This window comes from Podarcis filfolensis, assembly GCF_964270895.1.
Source record: "Podarcis filfolensis genome assembly, chromosome: 7".
Taxonomy (NCBI): domain Eukaryota; kingdom Metazoa; phylum Chordata; class Lepidosauria; order Squamata; family Lacertidae; genus Podarcis; species Podarcis filfolensis.
In genome coordinates this window covers 85,342,844-85,349,655 of record NC_139603.1, presented here as the reverse complement: position 1 = coordinate 85,349,655, position 6,812 = coordinate 85,342,844, and the positions used below count along the sequence as shown (strand labels likewise).

Genomic DNA, 6,812 nt, shown 5'->3' with positions numbered 1-6,812 from the left:
CGAGATGAGTGCCGCAACCCCAGAGTCGATCATGACTGGACCTAATGGTCAGGGGTCCCTTTACCTTTATTCACTTACAGACTCATTGTTAAAACCATGTTTATGGAAGTCGACCTTACTCGGCTACGAGGGATCACCAAAGAAGAAGGGGATTGCCGCCTCAGGCATTCCCTCTGCCCGATTAAACTAAAAATCCCCAAAGGTGTTAGCCTTTCCTCATAAGGAAGCTATCCTGATCATTTGGGTTGGCCATTCCTCTGCCATTTCCGGGACTACACTCTACATATTTTCTGACGCAGTGCATTTTTCAGATGCGTTGCCACAAAAAAGTCCTGCTAACGGCACAAAGCTGTTACTGTGCTAAAACTAAGCAGGTCCCTGGCTAATCAGGGCCTGGAATCTGCCCACGGAGACCACTCTAAGCTGCTCCCGACTTCCCTGCAGAACAGGGCACAGGATAAATAAATAAAAACCCTTTGCATGAGAGATTAGACATGCTGCTTTCTGGAAATGCCCCCACATGGCCGAACGTCTCTCCCAGTCGTAAAGGCGGTTCTGCAGCAGGCATATTTATTCCTCCCTCCCTTCCTTTTGCCAAAGTTTTTTTGGAAGCTAGAAAAAGGACTCTGACGTCAATGTCAAAGTAAACCAAAGGAGTCTGGCTGCTGCGGCGGCATTGAGTTAGCACTCTGGAGTAACAGGGGACTGCTGCCGGGCTGACTCAGGGATCTGGAGGCAGGAGCGATGCTTTCTCCATCAAGCTGAATAGACAGGTAAGGACTGCGATCTTCTCTGGATAGTATGTGGGGAGCTGGGTTTGCAAGAGGAAAAAAGAGAAAGAGAGATTAGTGGCTGCACCAGAAAACTTGTTTATTGAGTGTTTGTGCTGATTTGCTTGGTTTTGTGGTGGTTCCATTCTACTGAGCATTTGTTGTGATTTGTTGGTCGGCAGGTGGCAAGGGCAAGAGTCATTCGCCCTCTGCTCATCCTGGTTTGCCAGACGGCAGAGTTCACTTCCACAAGAGGCAGCAATGGCCTTTGAATGAGGATTAGACCGAAAAACAGAGGTTGAGGCTATCAAAGACTGCTAGCCCACTGTCGGAGGCAAGAAGCCCCTGAGCAACAGTTGCTGGTAATCACAGGTGGGGAAAGGGCTGTGGTGCTATGTTTCTGCTTGTGGGGTTCCTTCGGGGGCTTCTGGTTGGCCGACATCAGAACAGAGCGCTGGACTGGATGAGACCTTGGTCTGATCCCACTCTTCGGCCATCCTCCTCTGCTTGGCTCTGTTTAGCAGATTCGAAATGATGAAATGTCTCAACAGCAGTTGTTTAAAATTACTTTCTTTTGAGTGCTCAGAGGGGAAAAAATCTGTCAAAATCTTTCTGCGATTTCTACTTTTAGTTAAGTATTTTTATTTAATTACTTGATGGGGGGGAGCTTCTCCCGCTGCCCCCGCCCAGCTACGCCCAGGCTACCTTGGAAAGCGGTGGATTCCACCAGGAACAATGGAAGAAATTTAAAGATTACTTAGCTAAATTTTGTAATATAAGACAAGTAGAAGCAACTTGAATTTATCAAATTGGCTTAGGAATAGAATATGATTAAATTGTAAAACATTATGGGAGAAACTATGAAAAGAAGTAAAGAAAGTAATTTGAAAAAGTAAATTTTGTTAGAAAGAAGATATTGGAAAACTGTTACAAGGGGATACAATGGAATTCAGTTAGGGGGAGATTTGAAGAAGTCAGTTAACAATGAAAACTAAATTGGATTTTTAGAAGGATTAAGTGTTTATTTGTATGTTTTTTCTTTTTTCTTTTCTTTTTTTCTTTTTTCTCTTTTGTATGTTATATTTGTTATAAACCTGGAAAACCAATAAAATTTTTGAAAGAAAAAAGAAGGAAAGCGGTGGATTCTCCTTCCTTGGAGATTTTTAAGCAAAGGTTTGATGGCCACCTGTCAGGGATTCTTTAGCTGAGATTCCTGCACTGAAGGAGGGTTGGACTAGATGACCATTGGGTACCAATCCTACAATTGGTGACTCATGCACCCCACATTTCCCAGCGCATTTCCCCATCAATTTCTAAACTGCTGAAAGTCAGTTTATTTTTTAAAAGGGTATGTGTTGCCCCAGGATGACAGAGTATGCCACAGACGTACATTTCCTGGTGTGCGTTTCGTAGAATTGTAGAACTGCAAAGTCTGAAGGGACCACAAGGCTTGTCTTGCCCCCTGCAATGCAGGAATATTTTGCCCAACGTGGGATTCGAACTCACGATCCCAAGATGAAGAGTCTCGTCCTCGACCAACTGAGCTTTCTGTGAAATACTGACAGTCTGGAGGCCCTCATCCTCTCCTGTGTATTTTAATCATTTAAGGTACAAAGGACTAGTAGGAAGGTATCTGAATCACTAAGCCACTGGTGTGTGAGACAGCAAAGCTGGGGAACATCCATTAAACGTGCTGTGTGCACCGTGGAGTGGAAAAGATTTACTCGAGCAGAAAGCTGTTGGAGATCAGATCACGAGAAAAGTGCAGAGGAGAACACCCTAATTCCTGAATCGATTCAGCTTAAGAACTGAGGTTGCTACTTGGGTCTCATAAGAAGACAGGGGTTTTTTTCAGTGAAAAGGAATTGTGAACGGATTGCAATTTTTATCATTGCTGCTGTTAGTGCAAGGAGAAGGACACAGAGTCTTGCAGAAGGTTAAAGGTAAATATATTGCAAAAAGAGAGAGATAAATAGATTGCGATGTAAGCTTTCGCGGCCTACAACCCACCAGATCTATGGAGTGTTATCCTGGGTTATGGGTTGTGGGGGTGTAAAATGTAAATTACAACACATTGAGCGTTTCTGCACTTCTGGAACTACCTGCCTATTGATATCAGGCACTGAGCTCATTTTGGCACGTATTCAAAATATTTTTGCTTAGATAAGCCTGCCCACAAACCTATATTAATCCTACAGCTCAGGACAGCAATACCTTAAGGACCACCTTTCTCCATATAAACCTACCTGGACCCTGAGACAAGTGGGGATTTTTGGGTTGTTTCTGTTTCTGTTTTTATTGTGTATCTTGTTTCTTTTATATTGGAGTTCTGTGTTGTTAACCGCCCAGAGATCTATGGGTACAGGACGGTATAAACATTTAATTAATTAATAATAATAATACATCACTCATGGACTGACCCAAAACAAATTTAGGCTTACCAACACTAGGGTGCCTTTGTCAACAGGAACTGTCTTGTGAATGACAATTGCTAGGTATGTACACATCCCTGTTTGTACTGTTTTGGATTTCATTTCGCTCTGACCTCACTTTTTACAACCGCTCCTCCTCCCCCCGCCCCCTCAACCCATGTGTTTTACATTCTTATGACTCAGGATAACGCTCTGTACGTCTAGTGGGACTGCAAAACGTGAATACTCATGCTATAATAAATAGTTTCCTCTTTAACATCCCAGAAAACATTTTCACATTCCTTTGCTGCAAAAAAAAAAAACCCTTAACACTCCTGTAAAAATTAGAAGATAGTTGGTGTTTGTTGACTAAAAGCATAGCTGACAACTTTTCCCTTTTCTTGCAAGGAATCCTATTCAGAATAAGGGAATTTCTTTTTTAAAAAAGGGAAACGTTGACAGCTATGACTAGAAGATTAAGCAGAATCTGGCTTATACACTCCAGATGTTACAATCGACGCTTTGGACTGCGACTGAAGGCGTCTGAGGAAGTCTGGGCACTCTTTATGGCTTTTCTTTAAGTTCACTTATTTCATTATTCACCTGTTTCTGTACCAGTATTCCTATGCAACAACAAGACAGCATTCAATAACAATTTGGAATAAAACAGCATTCGCTAGGTCACTGGCAAATAAGTTAAAAAGAAACCAGCTGCTGCTGGTGGTTGTGGTTGCTATCATCGTCATTGCAGGCAACACATAAGATAAGTTTAATAATAATAATAATAATAATAATAATAATAATAATAATAATATATTATTTATTCCCCGCCCATCTGGCTGGGTTTCCCCAGCCACTCTGGGGGGCTTCCAACACAATATTAAAATACAGTAATACATCAAACATTAAATGCTTCCCCAAACAGGGCTGCCTTCAGACGTCGTCTAAAAGTCTGGTAGGTGTTCTTCTATTTGACATCTGCTGAGAGGGCGTTCCACAGAGCGGGTGCCACTACCGAGAAGTCCCTCTGCTTGGTTCCCTGTAACGTGGCTTCTTGCAGTGAGGGAACCGCCAGAAGACCCTCGGTGCTGGACCTCAGTTCTGGGTAGAACGATGGGGGTAGAGACACTCCTTCAGTTGCCATATTTCAAAAAGTAAAAAACCAGGACACCCCAAAAGTTGGAAGTAGGAAGACCTGCAATTTTTCAGTTAACGTGCCAAAGATCCAGGACAAACCAGACATCCCCCCGGACTTCACTTCCACCTTTGAAATCCCGGTAATGTCCAGGAATGGTAGCCCTAACAAAGAACCCATTCTGTATTTGTAAGAATTCAATCGTGTAGTGTAGCAGGACCTACACTTTGGAACTCCCTGCCTATTGATATTCATCTATTTGTTGTTGTTGTTTAGTCGTTTAGTCGTGTCCGACTCTTTGTGACCCCATGGACCAGTGCATGCCATGCACTCCTGTCTTCCACTGCTTCCCGCAGTTTGGTCAAACTCATGCTGGTAGCTTCGAGAACACTGTCCAACCATCTCGTCCTCTGACGTCCCCTTCTCCTTGTGCCCTCCATCTTTCCCAACATCAGGGTCTTTTCCAGGGAGTCTTCTCTTCTCATGAGGTGGCCAAAGTATTGGAGCCTCAGCTTCAGGATCTGTCCTTCCAGTGAGCACTCAGGGCTGATTTCCTTCAGAATGGATTGGTTTGATCTTCTTGCAGTCCATGGGACTCTCAAGGGTCTCCTCCAGCTCCATAATTCAAAAGCATCAATTCTTCGGCGATCAGCCTTCTTTATGGTCCAGCTCTCACTTCCATACATCACTAATGGGAAAACCATAGCTTTAACTATACGGACCTTTGTCAGTAAGGTGATGTCTCTGCTTTTTAAGATGCTGTCTAGATTTGTCATTTGCTGCCTGCCAAACCTATATATCCAGGCTTTGGGACCCTGCCCAGCCCACACATACCTCTGGCCCTGTGCTGCACTCCCTTTGAGTGATTTTTACCTGGCTGCAACATGCTCTGAATGCTGCAGAGGATGTTGTTGTTGTTGTTGTTGTTGTTGTTGTTGTTGTTGTTGTTGTTGTTGTTGTTGTTGTTGTTTCTCTTTCTCCGGTCAGGCCTTGTTCATAGTAGGAAGACATTCAACCACACGTACTGAGGAAAACTCCCTCAGTACCATACAGCCAATCAGAGCACATGTTACCTCAGCGAGCATCATGGCACTCTGATGGGTTGTTAAGCAACACCTCCAACACTCTCTCATTGGTGGAGTAACTGTCAAGAGAATTAACCCTTTGGTTACTAACTGAATGGTCCTTGCTACTGTAATTCCAAAAGTCAAACTCTTGCTTGGCTGGATGGTGGTATGTCAGACCACACCCTTTTTTGCCACACTCCCCACTGATAAGTGCCCCCAGAAAGGTTTCTCAATGGGAAATGTGGAAATGTGGCCCTCAGTGTGAAAAAGCTTCCCACAAACATCTGCCGACACAAGAGCTATTTTTCTGATAAACTTTACTAGGAAGATAGAGACTGTTCTGGCAAGAGTTTGTTTCCCAATTGTATGTGTGCTGGCTGGTTGTCTTATGGTGCCTGTTTTTTTCCATCTTTACTGCTTTAATTTTCTTTTTCTGCAGCCGAGGAGTGACTAGTAAGTTTTATAGATAAATAGAATAATCATATGAGAAATATAAGAGTGTGCCCTGCTTCCACACAGAGATCATGGCTGGCATTTGTGACTAAGTATCTCCGGTTCACAAATGCACCTACATGGTGACTTGGGCTCGCAATCCATGTAGACTCAGCATCTGAATGTGTGAACCAACTCTGTTGCAAAGCAGTTGGCTGAAGTGGAAGCCCTGGGAGCCAGGGTCAGGGATTATGAGAGGTTATGGGGTGGGTTTAGGTAATCTTTCATAATACAAATTTTGGCCACTATGCGAGGCCAAAATTTGGCGCCCCTAAATGGATCTTCTCCATTATGGATCTTCTCAATTTTGTACCCATTCGGCTTGGCCTCCTGTGTGGAGGAACCACCAAAACTGCCCTAAATCCAGCTCTGGAAATTATAATCCAGCAACATCTCAAGGGCTGCAGGTTCTCTAGGCTTGGTATGCGCTACCTAGGATATAAGAATGGAATCTTATCCCAACACTCTACAGCTTGCTCTGTATTTGGAGGTGTAGCTGGCCAGCGTTTTGTCCCATCTTCCTCTGAAAGTATTTCCATTCTCTTGAGAGCCAGTGTGGTGTAGTGGTTAAGAGTGGTAGACTCGTAATCTGGTGAACCGGGTTCGATTCCTCGCTCGTTCACATGCAGCTGCTGGGTGACCTTGGGCTAGTCACACTTCTTTGAAGTCTCTCAGCCCCACTCACTTCACAGAGTGTTTGTTGTGGGAGAGGAAGGGAAAGGAGATTGTGAGCTACTTTGAGACTCCTTCGGGTAGTGATAAAGCGGGATATCAAATCCAAACTCTTCTTCTTCTCCTCCAAGCTGCTTACCTCAAAACCCATCACAGGACAGGAAAAAATGAAATCTTGTCACTCGTGAAGGAAACTGAGTGCTTGACCAGGCATAATTCCACAGCCTTGGCTCTTTCTTCTCCCAAAGTTGTCCCACAAGGCTGT

General features: G+C 43.9%; 1 protein-coding gene across 5 annotated transcripts in view; it reads left to right on the top strand.

Annotated features, from left to right (window-relative positions):
* The first annotated feature begins 633 nt into the window (after window positions 1-633).
* Window positions 634-6,812, top strand: part of GPR20 (G protein-coupled receptor 20) — a 31,425-nt gene continuing 25,246 nt past the window's right edge. For 2 of the 5 annotated variants that reach the window (XM_083622228.1, XM_083622226.1), the window contains exon 1: window positions 634-773. The gene's annotated coding sequence lies outside the window, so the exon portion shown is untranslated. Of the gene's footprint in view, window positions 774-1,017; window positions 1,143-2,243; window positions 2,714-6,812 lie in introns of those variants that run through there. The other 3 variants (XM_083622229.1, XM_083622227.1, XM_083622225.1) reach the window with 3 other exon arrangements.